Source organism: Vanellus vanellus (assembly GCF_965231255.1).
Source record: "Vanellus vanellus genome assembly, chromosome: Z".
NCBI classification, from domain to species: domain Eukaryota; kingdom Metazoa; phylum Chordata; class Aves; order Charadriiformes; family Charadriidae; genus Vanellus; species Vanellus vanellus.
This window is the reverse complement of record NC_138908.1, coordinates 3446667-3462227: the sequence shown is the minus strand read 5'-3', so window position 1 is coordinate 3462227 and position 15561 is coordinate 3446667.

Below are 15561 nucleotides of genomic sequence, written 5' to 3'. Positions count from 1 at the left end.
TTTCCTGGTGGAGAGGGAAATAAGGGCATGATTAATGCCTTGTATGGAGAGAGCTTCTGTATTTTATGAGTTAGTCTTAAACTTCAATAAATTTTAAAAATATTTAAAATATCTAAAAAAAAATTAAAAATAAATTTAAAACTTTAAACAAAATACTTCTTGGATTTGGGATGGGAGGCTTGAAAGTGAGATTTTTGCATGCCTCCATTCCTACGGAGAGCAGGAAAGGATGGGGGATATTTAATCCCATTAAGTGTGAAGAAGATGAAGAAGAGTCTCTTCCTGGTGAGGCCCCATTCTTCCTATTCTAAGCCAGAACTGAGAACATGGAAAACAAATCAGTGACAGTGGGTGTCATTGTCTTAGTCTGATTATTAGCAATTGCCGGATTTGGCCTGGGGTGACTGCTGTGGTTTGTACTGGCAGGGTACAGTCGGCAGTGACTGCTCTGCTGTTTCTCAAGGTCAGATCCTGATCCTGTGGCTCTCAGACAACATTTCTTAACATTGGATTTCACTGACTATAATTTATATTTTGTATCCACAGGTGGGAAAATCTGTCCTTAACTCACTTGTGTTGCGAACATAAATGCTATTTTTATCTGCAGGTGGAGAACCTGAACCTCCAGATTTCCCATAAAACCTGAAATACGGTGTTAGTCAGTTCAGTGTGAGACTGGGGTGCGTGCAACCCCAGCAAAGACAGCAGAATGCAACAGCTGACACGTCAGCTTTAGAAAAACTTTACCTGATGGTAGCTGGCCGTTTATATTGAGCTCGCACTCAGCCGTCCGCCTGTGATCCTGAGGATGGACGTGCTCTTGGTCTCCAACACGACACCCAGCGGCTGTCCCTCTTGCAGAAGAGAGTGGAGGATGCCTTAGCTCAGATGAAGCTGATGGGCAGAGGTGCCACCTCCACCGGCAACACAGATGCAGGCGGCAGACCCAACTTGCTTGCAGCTCTTGAGCTATAACACACGAGCTTCATGCTCTTGTCTGCCCACTACGCAATATGCCAGCATTAATGCACTTAACGCTCACCTGCCCTTGGCTTTCCCCTACAGAAACCAGCGTCTATCTGAATCCGTCATTCTTATTTATTTCTGGCTAGAACTTTGCTAACGTGAGGTTCGCCATCCACTCCACACATACACCAGACATGGGTGCAATAGGAGTGTTCCTCCGGGAGGTACTTGCATACAGCAGAGACAAAATAGATTTTCGCTTCTGTCACTTCCTTTGCCCAGAGTCTCTCTTCCTCCTTCTCCTGCAGCCACAGTGACAGCCTCGGGCCATGTCCAGATGATGATTCAGGTCTTGTGCCTCTCCTGGCCCTCAGGGGTGTTTACCTTAGCTCTAGCATCATGCTAGGGTTGATCTTCTTCCAGAGGAATATTGCTGGCATCCAGATTGCAGGTCTAGATAGGACAGAGATAAAACATTGCGGTGCCCAGGCTTCAGGTGTCTTGAGGGTCAAAATGTTGAAGTTTGCACCTGATCAAACCCTAATTTGTGTCTTCATTTTGTGCAGCATCACGGACCATGCATGCTACAGCTATGTTCTGGAAGAAAAGCACTTCATTATCCAGATCCCCATGACTAGCATGTTAGGAAAGAGCTTTACAAACTGGTCTGGCACAAGGTGAGAGACGGAGAGGACATGGGAAGTCCCAGATCTAGGCTCTTGAGGCCCAACAGGCAAGGAAGAGAGGCTGGTGTCCTGGGTTCTTTCCAGGTCTCGGCTTTAGCCCAGGCTACCAGGACTCCTCACTGACTTGCATGATGTGGATCACTTGGGCCCATGGCAGCCCAGCCCACAGCCCAGGATCAGCAAAATATGATCTGTCTTCCTTTTGAGCAGGACCTGGTGAGTACATGGGTGTGAAGCTACCATGACTTTGCTCAGTGAGACTATGTATTCAGTAAAGGTGGTTTAAAGTCTTGTGATAGGAGGCTCATCCCTGCCTGTTTGGCTAATTTGTCTCTGAGGCCATAAAAATAGCTGTATTTGATTCTGAGAGGTTGTTCCAGGCTTGTTTTTGTTTCTGGATTGATCTTTAACTGGTTTCTAGGGTCACCGCAAGGACTGGAGAGAGCCACGCCTCTCGTCGTGTTTTAGGCTTTCAAGTTTGGGGCAGAAAATCTGTCTGTGACCACACGGTTTCCTGCTTCACTTTTCACTCTTCCTTTGGTTTGCTACGGGACAGCCTGTTCGGGTTGTCCCCTGTGACAGCACTTCCTTTACAGTGCTTACCTGCTTTTTGTTGGGCTGAAGGGAGCTTTGGCCATCAAGAAGGGGCGTAGGCTCTATGATACACTCTGGACAAGTGGTGTGCGCACCAAAGATGGGCAGCACGTGTGCCGCAAGGGGCCGTGGTGGCGGAGGGCGAGTTAGAGCCTGCTCCTTGCCTGCTGTAGTTGCCTGCTGTAGGAAGGGCACGACTGGTTTGAGCCCTTCAGCTGGGTGAATTTGGACTTCATTTTCCTCCAGAGACACTATTTTTTTTGAGTTCCAGAAATCATAAGCTTTTGTTTTATTCAGGCAAGAGTTCCAGCGTATCAGTGTTGTCAGTTTGCCTAAAAATGATTAAAATCGTCAATAATGCAAAACAGCAGTATTGTTATTAATACTACCAGAGCAACTGTGGCAATGTTTATAAGCAGTTAAAAATGTGAAGGTCTTTCTATGCGTCAAGAAGCCAAAGATACACATATTATTAATGTCTGATTAAATGTCTTTTGCTCTACTGCACTGTCTTTACATATGACCAGTATACGCCGGAATGCCTGACCTTGATTAAAAAAACCCATGCTTCTCAATGTTAAAGGAAGAGGAAAGGAAATGTTATAGATAACATGCTAAGTTCCTTTTTTTGTGTGTGTGGTTGTGCCTCGTTTTTTTTTTTTTTTTTCCTTTCATACACAAGTACATCATTGTTGAAGTAGGCACTGAACACTGCTGCGTTTCATCCTATGCAAATGCAGGGTCTTTAATATCATCTAAAGATCAAGGTTATATTTTTGCTTGGAGGTAGTGTAATAGTATTTGTTTGGACTTTGTGATTGAATAGGAAGGGAGAGGTTATCTATGCACATGCACTTGACTGAAAGCGAATGCTTTTTCCCATGGAAAGCAGCCTGAATATTCAATCATTAATTTGCAAAACAAACAACCCAAAAGAACTTGGCTTGCGCCTTCTGTATGTATCGAATGGGATTTAGTCAGAATTAACTGCGTATAGAGGCACACCACGTGACACGTGGTTGCAGTTTCCATTTAGCTGCAGATTTTTCGCTTTGAACCAGCATGCGGTGTGCAGGGAAGGTTCACGGTGCCACAGGGGTCTGGTGGTGATGCTGGCGAGCAGGACACCTTGACAGTCCCTTATGCTAACCTGGTGCACGACAGCATGACTCCTCTAGGATTTCATGGAATCGTTGAATCTTAGAATTGTTTCGCCTGGAAGAGATCTTCAAGATCATCGAGTCCAACCGTTAACCCAGCACTACCAAGTTACCACTAACCCATGTCCCTCAGCACCACGTCTGCCCATCTTTTAAATACCCCCAGGGACGGCGACTCCACCACTGCCCTGGGCAGCCTGTGCCAGTGCTTCACACCCCTCTCTGTGAAGAATTTTTTCCTAATATCCATCCTAAACCTCCCCTGGCACAACTTGACGCCGTTTCCTCTCGTCCTCTCCTAGAGAGCCGTGCTCTCTTACTTATCTCTGATCAAACACTCTTCCTTAGGGATTTTAATTAGAGCAGATACCCATTGAACATGAAAATGACCAACTTACTGTGACCAAGAAAAGACACTAAAAGACAGATGTTGAGATGGAACTTAGTGGTCTTTCGAGGAATACAAACTCCATTAACATTTCTTTGCAGTCTTTGCAGTAATATTTGGGATAAATTTGTGTAAAGCATACCATGAACATTAGCATGTCATGCATGCTAGGAGATGTATGACTAAGGATTTAAATCCATGTGACTGAAACGGGCAAATCAAAGTGATTTGAACCTATTTTTTTCTTCCAAGCTAAAATACTAATAATGCCACATGATGAATTTTCAAACTGAAAGAACTATCCAACATCTGTTAAATCTACATTGAAACAAAAGTAATGAAACTTCCTACCTACCTCAATTAGGTTTTCCAAGACACCCATCACTCTCATAATTAAGCGATTCTTTTTTCTCAAACTCTACCAGCCACTGCCAAATAAAATACAACCATTTAATCATGTTAAATTAGAGCTATAATAATATTAGTCATTGCCTAATAGCCCTTTTTAAACCACTAGGAAAGTAAAGTCTTGCCAAGAAGACTGTTACCCTTCCACAGTATAAATCAATAAATCATAATTGTACCGTGTACCTTGACCTCTTTTCTACCACACTGTGGAAAACAAGCAGCAGGAAGCCAGAGACTGGTTAAGTAATTTAAAACAATTTGTAAACTATAATTCAAGGGACTGGTTAGGCCTATTAATTAGTAAATCATTTATAATCTCAAAAGTATTCAAATGCACTTGATTTCAGTAAAATATACTAAGTGGAGCAATCTGATAACGTGGCTGCTACTATCAGGGTTGTAAAAGACTATGTTCTTTTCAACTGTTCCTGTTAATGTTTGAACACAAATTGATGAACACATGCTAGAAAGTAATTAATCAATTGCAGCCATTCCACCAAACCTAGATGTGTCATAAATTATGGCTAGCCAGAAGTCTTATTTTTAACCACTAATTACTGATATTTTCATCAATATTCCCAAACACATATTTTTAAAGCCACTGCATACACGGGTAGGAGCTTTTTTCTCTCTTCTTTGCTCTGAATTAGCTGCTTTCTGGCAGTGCTTTTTCACTGCTTTACCCTCATTTTTTTAAGTGTCAGTGGTGGGATATCACCACCTCTGGACTCCTAAAGCTGCATCTGTGCTGTGGGTATTTACAACAGGGCAGGGCACATTTTCTGGAGCAACAGTCCTGGTAGGCTTAGAAAGGATTTAGAAAGGACAGGGATTTAGAAAGAATTTTTATGTGATCCTCAAAATACTGGCTGAACCCTTCGGCTTTCCTTCTCCTCTCCTGGACTGGCTTAACTGCCATTTCTTTGTAGATGCCCTAAAGTGCTCCCTGGTATAGCTCAGGAGCTTGATATGTGTGTCACGCTGAAAAATAAAGAGGACTTCCAAATAATAGAATCACAGAATCATAGAATAATTTAGGCTGGAAAATACCCTTAAGATCAGTGAGTCCAACAGTAGACCTAACACTGCCAAGTCCACCACTAACCCCTGTCCCTCAGCACCACGTCTGCCCGTCTTTTAAATACCCCCAGGGATGGCGACTCCACCACTGCCCTGGGCAGCCTGTGCCAATGCTTGACAACCCTTTCAGTGAAGAAATTGTTCCTAATATCCACCCGAAACATACCCTGGCATAACTTGAGGCCGTTTCCTCTTGTCCTGTTGCCTGTCACTTGGGAGAAAAGACCGACCCCCCCTCACGACCCCCTCCTTTCAGGTAGTTGTAGAGAGCGAGAAGGTCTCCCCTCAGCCTCCTTTTCTCCAGGCTGAACACCCCCTGGTCCCTCAGCTGCTCCCCATAAGACTTGTTCTCCAGACGCCTTATCAGCTCCGTTGCCCTTCTCTGGACACAGTCCAGCACCTCAATGTCTCTCTTGTCATGAGTGGCCCAAAATTGAACAGAGTAGTCGAGGTGGGGCCTCACCAGTGCCGAGCACAGGGGGATGATCATCTAATAATGCTGAATACCTTACCTAGCATGAGAGCTAAACCTCAAATGGTAAGGAATTCAGGGCTGGCGACCATGTGAATTATCTCCCACCCTTGAGGAGTCATCCTTGAGGAAGACTGTGTTACTAAGCAAGACCACAGGAGATATGAATGGGGCAGTCTAAGCCTTGGGTGCATGTGAAGGAGCATCAGTATTTATCAACTGCAGCAGAAAAGCTGATGCAGTGACTGAGATATGGCTGGACTATGTTTGTGTTAACACCATGGCTGGTGCCGCACAGAAACGGGCATGCCAGCCCCAGGAAACTCCCAAGTCAAGAGCAAAGCACTTAAAGGGAGGAAGTGCGTAAAAGAAAAATATAAATACTTTCCAGGAATGCTTATATTGTTTAGACATTTCAAGGAAAAAAAAACAAAGTGAATACAAACCACAGGGAAGAATAACAACAATATTTCTGGAAAAAATTGTTTCAGAGCATTGTTTATTGAGTGCTTCCTTACTGTTCTTATTATCAACATGATGTACAGCATTTATAAATAAAAAATAAAGATCAAATCCTCACTAAAGGAAAAAAAAAACTCTGATCTTCTGGGAAGGAATAGGCTGAGGGGAAAATGATTGGCTAGGTGGTTACTACTTAAAAACAGTTTTATTAATATTTGTTGAGTTTAGAGAATATTTATATTCTTTGCTTTTTCCTGATGGCTCACTGGGTTAAGACAAGCTTATATCTTACATTATTATTTATTGAGTCACTGTTCAGTTCCCCATTAGTAACAGCAGGATATGTTCTAACTCTCTGGCGATAATTTCCTTCTCTAATGTATTCAGTCCCTTTTAGAAAAGGGTGAGGAGGAGCTTTCAATTTCATATTAGCAACCCAAATGGTTCAGTCAGCTCTTGCTAATCTTATCAAAATTCCCCAACATCTAGAAACAACACCTATCCAGAAATCCTTAGTTAGACCTTACCTGACTTTGGTGTCAGAGAAGGTGCCTGTGAGCACAATTTCCTTCTGGTTTTCACATTGGGACTAGAAATGCTGTCAGCTGATGCAATGAAAATAGAGGGGCCAATGCAATTGCAGGTTCATCGTTGCATCTTAAACTGCAGAAGGCTGTGGCCAGGAGCCTGAACAATAAAGCTCACACCGTGCAATAAAGATTTCAAATCATACACACACACAGAGGAGAGAGAAAAAGTACAGTTTACCCAGGGAGTTTCAAAAACAGGGTTTGTGCAAACTTCCTCTTAGACAAACGCCTCCAAAGTGTGGGTGTTCAACAGGAGACTTCCTTAGTCCTCCAAAGGGAAAATGGGCATTGATCTTCTTGACCTGGTACAAGCCCAGCTGCCTCCCTGCACCCGCACCCCAGGTGCCTGTCTGAGCAAAGAGGGAAGACCACCTTAGGAAACCTCCTAGTTTAGTTGTGTCCTTTTATGTGGATGTCCATGGAAATGCTTTGGTTAACGTCCATGCCGGCTGCTAAGGCACATGGAAATAAGGAGGTTGTTGTTGGCAGTCAGCATGGCTTCACTAAGGGCAAACCATGCCTGACAAATTTGGTGGCCTTCTATGATGGCATTACAGCATTGGTGGATAAGGGGAGAGCAACAGATGTCATCTACCTGGACTTGTGCAAAGCATTTGACACAGTTCCACATGATATCCTGATCTCTAAATTGGAGAGACATGAATTTGACCAATAGACCACTCTGTGGATAAGGAACTGGTTGGACGGTTGCACTCAAAGAGTTGCAGCCAATGGCTCAATATTCAGGTGGTGAGCAGTGACAAGTGGTGTTCCTCAGAGGTCAGTACTGGGACCAGTGCTGTTTAACATCTTTGTTGGTGACATGGATGTTGGGATGGAGTACACCCTCAGCAAGTTTGCTGACTACACCAAGCTGTGTGGAGCAGTCAACACGCTGGAGGGGAGGGATGCCATCCAGAGGGACTCGGACAAGCTGGAGAGGTGGGCCTGTGAGAACCTCATGCAGTTCAACAAGGCCAAGTGCAAGGTCCCGCAGGTGGGCCGGAGCAACCCCAAGCACAACTACAGGCTGGATAGATAATGGATTGAGAGCAGCCCTGAGGAGAACTTGGGGGTGTTGGTTGATGAGAAGCTCAACATGAGCCGGCAATGCCAACTGCATCCTGGGCTGCATCAAATGAAGTGTGGCCAGCAGGGTAAGGGAGGGGATTCTGCCCCTCTGCTCCACTCTTGTGAGAACCCACCTGGAATATATGATCCAGCTCTGGAGACACCAAGACAAGAAGGACATGGACCTGTTGGAGTGAGTCCAGAGGAGGGCCATGAAGGTGATGAGGGGGTTGGAGCAGCTCTCCTATGAAGACAGGCTGAGAGAGCTGGCGCTGTTCAGCCTTGGGAAGGGAAGGCTCTGGGGACACCTTATAGCAACCTTCCAGTATCTGAAGGGGGCCTACAAGAAATCTGGAGAGGGACATTTTACAAGGGCATGTAGTGATAGGACGATGGGGAATGGCTTCAAACTGAAAGAGAGGAAATTTAGATTAGATATCAGGAAGAAATTCTTTATGGTGGGGTTGATGAGTCCCTGGAGCAGGCTGCCCAGAGAAGTTGTTGAGGCCCCATCCCTGGAGGTGTTCAAGGCCAGGTCGGATGGGGCTTGGAGCAATCTGGGCTGGTGGGAGGTGTCCCTGCCCATGACAGGGGGGTTGGAACGAGATGATCTTTAAGGTCCCTTCCAATGTAAACCGTTCTACAGTTCTGTGAAATGACCCATCAGTGTGGCCACTGCTTTGTAACTTCACAGTACCTCTGATGCAGAGCCCTCAGAGAAGCATGGAGTGAAGCTTTGGGTGTCCGGGATGTTAAAGCAGCTTAACAAAAATCAAAATGTGCAACTGCTTGTGTGTGTATTCCAAAAATCTTTGACATTAACCCATGTTTATTAACATTAGCAGATGATTTAAAATGTTTTCATTAAAATTTAAAGCTTCAGAGTGAGTAGATCTCTCCCTGCCTCTGGAGACAAAAGGAAGGTTACCTCTGAGGGGCTGAAGATACCATATGCAGCTCCATCCCAGTGCATTTCTTCCGTTTGTATTTGGAATTTAACATCATTCTGCTTTGGGAATTTGCAGTAAATAGGACATGTCAGTGTATTTATGTAAGAAGGCAGCTGTTGGAGATGCATGGCCTGAAGAAGTGTTTTTGCAAGCTAGAAACCAGTATAAATGTGAGTCTGGAGCACAATATTCACAGAAAAAAAAAAAAAAAAAAAAGAAGCAGCTTAAAAAAGCATATGCCCCCTCTTTGGGCAGAGCCCACAGTGAATCAAAGGGTTTTTTTTCCTTCTAAAGGCACATATTATCCTCATTTTTTCAGCATCAATTTGGATAGCAAAAATCCATGAAGAAAGAACGAAACGACCCAGCTTTAGGTAAAAAACTGTTTGTTAACTTCAGGACAATGGCTTATTTATTTTTCCTATAGAAAAAAAGTATCAATTGCTGTGTATTTCTTGTGACTTCATCAGGTGGGAGAGAACATCTCCCTGAAGCTGAAGGTTCCACATGAGGAATAATGTTTAATTTCCCTACAGCTAGAAACGGAAACGTGGCTGTTGTTTGGGATGTTGTGGCAGCTCAGGTTTCTGTAGTGGAGGAAGATGTCTGGAGAACTCAGCAAGGCTTAATGAAGAGATTAATAAAGAAGTCCCAAGAAAATTGAATATTCAACTAATGCGAAACTTTGTTTCTTACAATTTAACCTCCTGCCACGCATATCACATAGAAAATTGTTTATGTTTAGCCATGTAGTGGATTTGATCCAAAAGAAGGATAACAGGATTCAACCAGACGTAGTTGAAGATGTCCCTGTTCATTGCAGGATGGTTGGAGTAGATGGCCTTTAACGGTCCCTTCCAACGCAAGCCATTCTATGATTCCATGTTTCTGCCTATGTCTGTATTTGCTTTGTTTGGTTCTTGCTTTAAAAAAGAAAAGAAAGAAAATTTCAGCTACTTAAAATTGTTCATTTGAAGATTATTTGCTTGGCTCTTCCCCCCCCACCACTGTCCCATACTTTTTGTTTACATAAACTTATTAATGGATACTAAATGAGTACGCAATGACACTGTTCTTCTCAGCCTTGGACAGTAGGCTGTGGCACAGTGCATATGGTGGGCTTTTACTACAACAAAATTCTTCTTACTGTCTGATACCCATGCAGGGACACACATGACTCCAGTTATAGTAACATATACTTACACCCATCTATTCAGTTTTAGGATAACTGAATTGAAATTTTTAACAGTGAATTATTTTATATTTATATATATAATTTGGTGTGTGTATGTGTGTGTGTATATATATAAAAATGTATAATCACATTGTTTCTTAGCTTTGGCAGATCCATTAGGCACATACTGCTCACTCATTCATCACATTCTATATGTTTTATGTGTTTGTTTTTAAATGAAAATATTGTATTACCTTTAAAATATAACACAGGCACTAGGAATAATATTTGTGGTCTAGATGAAATCTCAGGGTGCAGGTTTTTTGAGCTTTTTTTTTTTTTTTAAATTAATAATAGTTATTAAGAGACCTTCCAAGAATAGTTTTTGTTATTGCAGAAAGTTAGCTTACTGCCCAATAGGAAATAATCACTCAGTCAAGCAAATTAAATAAGCTGGTCATGAGTCAGTGTCTTTTTCTCTTTTTTTCTCTTTTTAAGTGCACATGCATGTTTAATATGTGTATATCATGGAATCACGGAATCATGGAGTTTTCAGAGTTGGAAGGGACCTCTAGAGATCACCCAGCCCCACTCCCCTGCTAAAGCAGGATTGCCCAGAGCACATCACTCAGGACTGCATCCAGGTGGGGCTTGAACATCTCCAGAGAAGGGGACTCCCCCACCTCCCTGGGCAGCCTGTGCCAATGCTCTGTCACCTGAACCGTAAAGAAGTGTTTCCGTGTATTTGAACAGAACTTCCTGTGTTCTAACTTGTGCCCATTGCCCCTCGTCCTGTCACTGGGAACCATTGAAAAGAGCCTGGCTCCATCCTCCTTCAACCCACCCTTTAGATACGCCATAATAAGGTCTCCCCTCAGCCTTCTCTTCCCCAGGCTAAACAGTCCCAGCGCTCTCAGCCTTTCCTCATAAGGGAGATGCTCCAAGCCCTTAATCATCTTAGTTACCCTTCGCTGGACTCGCTCCAGCAGTTCCCTGTCCCTCTTGAACTACGGAGCCCAAAACTGGACACAGTATTCCAGTTGTGGCCTCACCAGTGCAGAGTAGAGGGGGAGAATGACCTCCCTCGACCTACTGGCCACACTCTTCCTTATGCAGCCCAGGATTCCACTGGCCTTTTTGGTGACAAGGGCACATTGCTGGGCCATGGATAATTTACTGTCTACCACGACCCCCAGATCCTTCTCCTCATATATGTAGTAGTAGATCCTGAGACAGTAGGACATCACTGTAGCTGACTGAGTAAAGAATTGTGCAAGACTTCAGGGCCTGATCTGAGCCAACAGAACAGTTTTGTAATGACTTCAGTAGGAGCAAAGTCTTACTTGAGGATGATTAGTCTTGAATGATGGATACATTTCACACTAGAGCTGGCCAAAAGATAGCAAACTTGATTCATTAGTCTTTAAGTGGCTGAAAGGGACCTTCATTTTGCTACTATGTGCATGGAGAACATTTGTTGTTCGTCTGTATTCAAGCTACTAAACATCACTGTTTTCTCAAACTGAAAGGTTTATGACTTGCAAAAAACAAATAATGTGCTGGCATCAACGTGTTTATAAATTTAAAATTAATTAATGTTTTATTTGACAGTTGCACTCCCACAAGTAACAAGTCAAAGTAAAGTTTTGATGAGCAATCCTTAGGTTAAAATGCATTTGCATTTGGTGAGCACATACAGATAACTCACACTTATGTAGATAGAAAGATCAGTTAATGAGCAACTTCTTACAAATGGACCTCTGCTCACACTGGCTGTTAGGCCAGTGAGTACTTAGCCATCTTTGTCATATGCCAGTGGAACTGCTTATTCCAGGACAAAAATTTACTACTTAACAACTAAACCTCTACATTTCATAAATCACAGACTGGTGAGGGCTGGAAGGGCCCTCTGGAGCTCCCCCAGTCCCACTCCCCACCAGAGCAGGGGCACCTCCAGCAGTGGCACAGGACACGTCCAGGCGGGTTTGGAATGGCTCCAGAGGGGGAGACTCCCCCCCTCTGTGGGCAGCTGTGCCAGTGCTCTGCCGCCCTCACAGGAAAGAAGTTCCTCCTCTTGTCCTATCACTGGGCACCGCTGAAAAAAGACTGTTCCCATCCCCCCGGCACCCTCCCTTTAAGGATTGATAAGCACTGATAAGATCCTCCCTCAGTCTTCTCTTCTCCAGACTAAAAAGCCCCAAGTCCCTCAGCCTTTCCTCATCAGAAAGATGCTCCAGTTCCCTAAGCAAATTCGTAGCCCTTTTGCTGGACCCTGTCCAGCAGTTCCCTGTCCTTCTTGAACTGGGAAGCCCAGAACTGGACACAATACTCCAGATGTGGTCCCACACTTCCCCTTGTTGAATTTCATAAGGTTCCTCTCCAGCCAACTCTCCAGCCTGTCCAGGTCACGCTGAATGGTGGCACAGCCTTCCGTCGTGTCAGCCACTCCTCCCAGTTTTGTGTCACCAGCAAACTTGCTGAGGGTGCACTCTGTCCCTTCATCCAGGTCATTGATGAACATATTGAACAGGATTGGACCAGTACTGACCACTGGGGAACACCACTTGTTACAGGCCTCCACCTAGACTCTTTAATTTTTTTTTAATTTAAAAGATTCTTTCTGAATATGTTGTGAATTGAGACAATTTTCTAACTTCAGACTCTTGGTCTATTTTGTAAACTTGCTAGTTATCAGAGGAAAGCTGAACTTGTGAGAAGCAGTTTCAGTTTATGCCATAAGCAGATACTTCATAAGTTGTGAAGCTTTTGGGGTATCAGTGCCCCAGGGCATTCGGTATTCGTACTGCTGAAGAGCTGAGAGACTCTGCTGTCTCTGCTTAGTGTACCACGGAAGAGAAGGAAGGGCAGACATCTTTCCCCTCCTTAGGCTACGTAATCAAAATTTGTGATGGGAGATGTTGGAAAAAGAGTTTGGGAAATTTATTATAGAATACCTCAACAGAAACATGAAAGATGACCTATGAGGCAGTACTAATCTCAGGAAAAGGCTTAGGTGGGGAAACCAACTTATAATACGTTAGCACTCCACCGAAAATAATGGGAAAACACAGAGCCTGAGACGTTGAACAAAACCGGAGGAAGAAGTTTGCGATGGAAGTGCTCTGCCAAATATTTCAGGTTTGTCCGTATGGCCTGGCTCTGGTGGAAGTAATACTGCATTTGCATTACGTAGCTCTTCCTGGCCTTTCTCCCCACCAACCCCGACTTTGCTAGACAGGAAATTTACGCCCTTGTGTGCGTATACCTGCCTGCCCAAATCTTGTCAACACCCGCACCACATAGAGAGTGACCGTGTGAGACCTGTGTTGGGAACAGACACGGTGTGTTGGGAACAGACACGGTGTGTTACGATGTTGAACACAATATGTCTAATGAGTTTGCAGGTGAAGCACTTTGCAGTTGAGCTGTAATTTTATTTCTTTCAAAACCCTGTGCTCAGTTTTGTATCAAGGGCCGACGAGGCTAGCACTCCGTGGCTACGCTCAAGCATCTTATTTTAAACTCTTGCTAGCTATGAGGATTAATGCTTTATGTTGTTTTAAAGCAAACTTGAAAATCTGTCTAATGCAACACTCTTAGTGGTAATGGCTTCCAAACCATTCCACGTGAAATACACTGTGTGTGCCCCATATATGGGGTGGGGAATGGCTGGAGAGCAGCCCTGAGGAGAAGGACCTGGGGGTGCTGATTGACAAGAAGCTCAACATGAGCCGGCAGTGCGCGATCGCAGCCCAGAAGGCCAAATGTATCCTGGGCTGCATCAGAAGTGTGGCCAGCAGGTCAAAGGAGGTGATTCTATCCCTCTACTTCACTCTCGTGAGACCCCACCTGCAGTACTGCATCCAGCTCTGGAGTCCCCAACAGAAGAAGGACATGGACCTGTTGGAGCATGTCCAGAGGAGAGCCACGAGGATGATCCGAGGGCTGGAGCACCTCTCCTATGAGGAGAGGCTGAAAGAGTTGAGGCTGTTCAGCCTGGAGAAGAGAAGGCTCTGGGGAGATCTTACTGGGGCCTTCCAGTCCCTAAAGGGGGCCTACAGGAGAGCTGGGGAAGGACTTTTTACTGGGGCATGTAGCGATAGGACGAGGGGGAATGGCTTTAAACTGGAAGAGGACAGGTTCAGATTAAACCTTAGGAAGAAGTTTTTCCCTGTGAGGGTGGTGAGGCACTGGCACAGGTTTCCCAGAGGGGTTGTGGAGGCCCCATCCCTGGAGGTGTTCAAGGCCAGGCTGGACGTGGCCTTGGGCAACCTAGTCTAGCGGGAGGTGTCCCTGCCTATGGCAGGGGTTTGGAACTCGATGATCTTCAAGGTACCTTCCAACATAAACCATTCTATGATTCTATGATTCTATGATATGTGTGCAATGGCAACACACCTCACCTTGGAACAAATCTGTGAGGGATACTGTATGAGAGAACATCTCCGATAGCCACACCGACACAGCCAAGCTACCACGTTTCAGTGCCATCTGGAAGGGTTTTCCAGGGTGCTCAGTGATCTGTAGACTCTCAGTAGCATTCAGTGCTGCGTGGATATCTCTTGGCGCCTGGAGGTGTCTGCTCCATGGTAATGCAGTCGTAATGTCATGCAAGAGTGCCTTAAGTACGCTAATATTCCTTGCCAAGCCATTAGACCTGTGCCAAGGTCCTTTTAAGAGCTGGTGGCGGTGCCCTCAGCTGCAGCGTGAGCCCTTGCACTTTTATTGTTCCTTTTTCTCTCTTTCAGCAGAAAAAGAAAACCTTTCAGAAAAGGTTCAGCCTCTGCTTGGTGAGAGCTCATCATGGCTGAACGCAAACTCCTCCTGCTGACCCTCTCCTCCTTCTTGGACTTCAGGGGTGGATTGGTGGTGGCACAGTACTTTTTTTTTTTTTTTTTTTTTTTCTCGATATCAGCCTTTGCATGTGCCATCCTGCTGAAGGAAGAAGCCCTGGCATTTGCCAGCATCAGCCTTACAGAGGCAGCTGAAATCATTTGACAGAAGCACGTCCTCTCTCTGGGCCAGATGCAAAGGTACGGTCATTTTTATATATATTTCCCCAGGAATCTGTCCTCCATGAATCCAGTGATCCTCTGAGACAGCCTCTTCTTGCCTCCTTCATCCAAGCTTCCACCAAAGGGAGCACATCTACGGCCTGATCCCTCTGCAGAGAGGCTGCCGGTGAGGGATTCTCCCTCTGAAGCATCCCCTCGACTGCGATAGTTACAGGAGAAAGCCGTCGGGGTAATTCCTGATGGGATCAGCATCCTGACAACCACTTTCCATTGCAGAGGTTCAGCCTGTGCAGGATGAGGTGGAATCAGAGCAGCAAACTCCAACAACGTGGGCTTCAGCTTCACGGGCACGCAAAGTTTTGCAGAAAGCTGTTTGTCTGGGAGCGTGGTGCTGCCTGGCAGGGTGGGAATCACAGACACAGCGGCACAGAGGTGTCCTCTGAGGCAAAGCGGCGGCGTCTGCGTGAAAAACGCAGAAGTAGGTTGGTTAGCACGATGGTAGCCAACTGCATTTCGAATTGCACCCCCCAGGAGAAAGAGAAGCT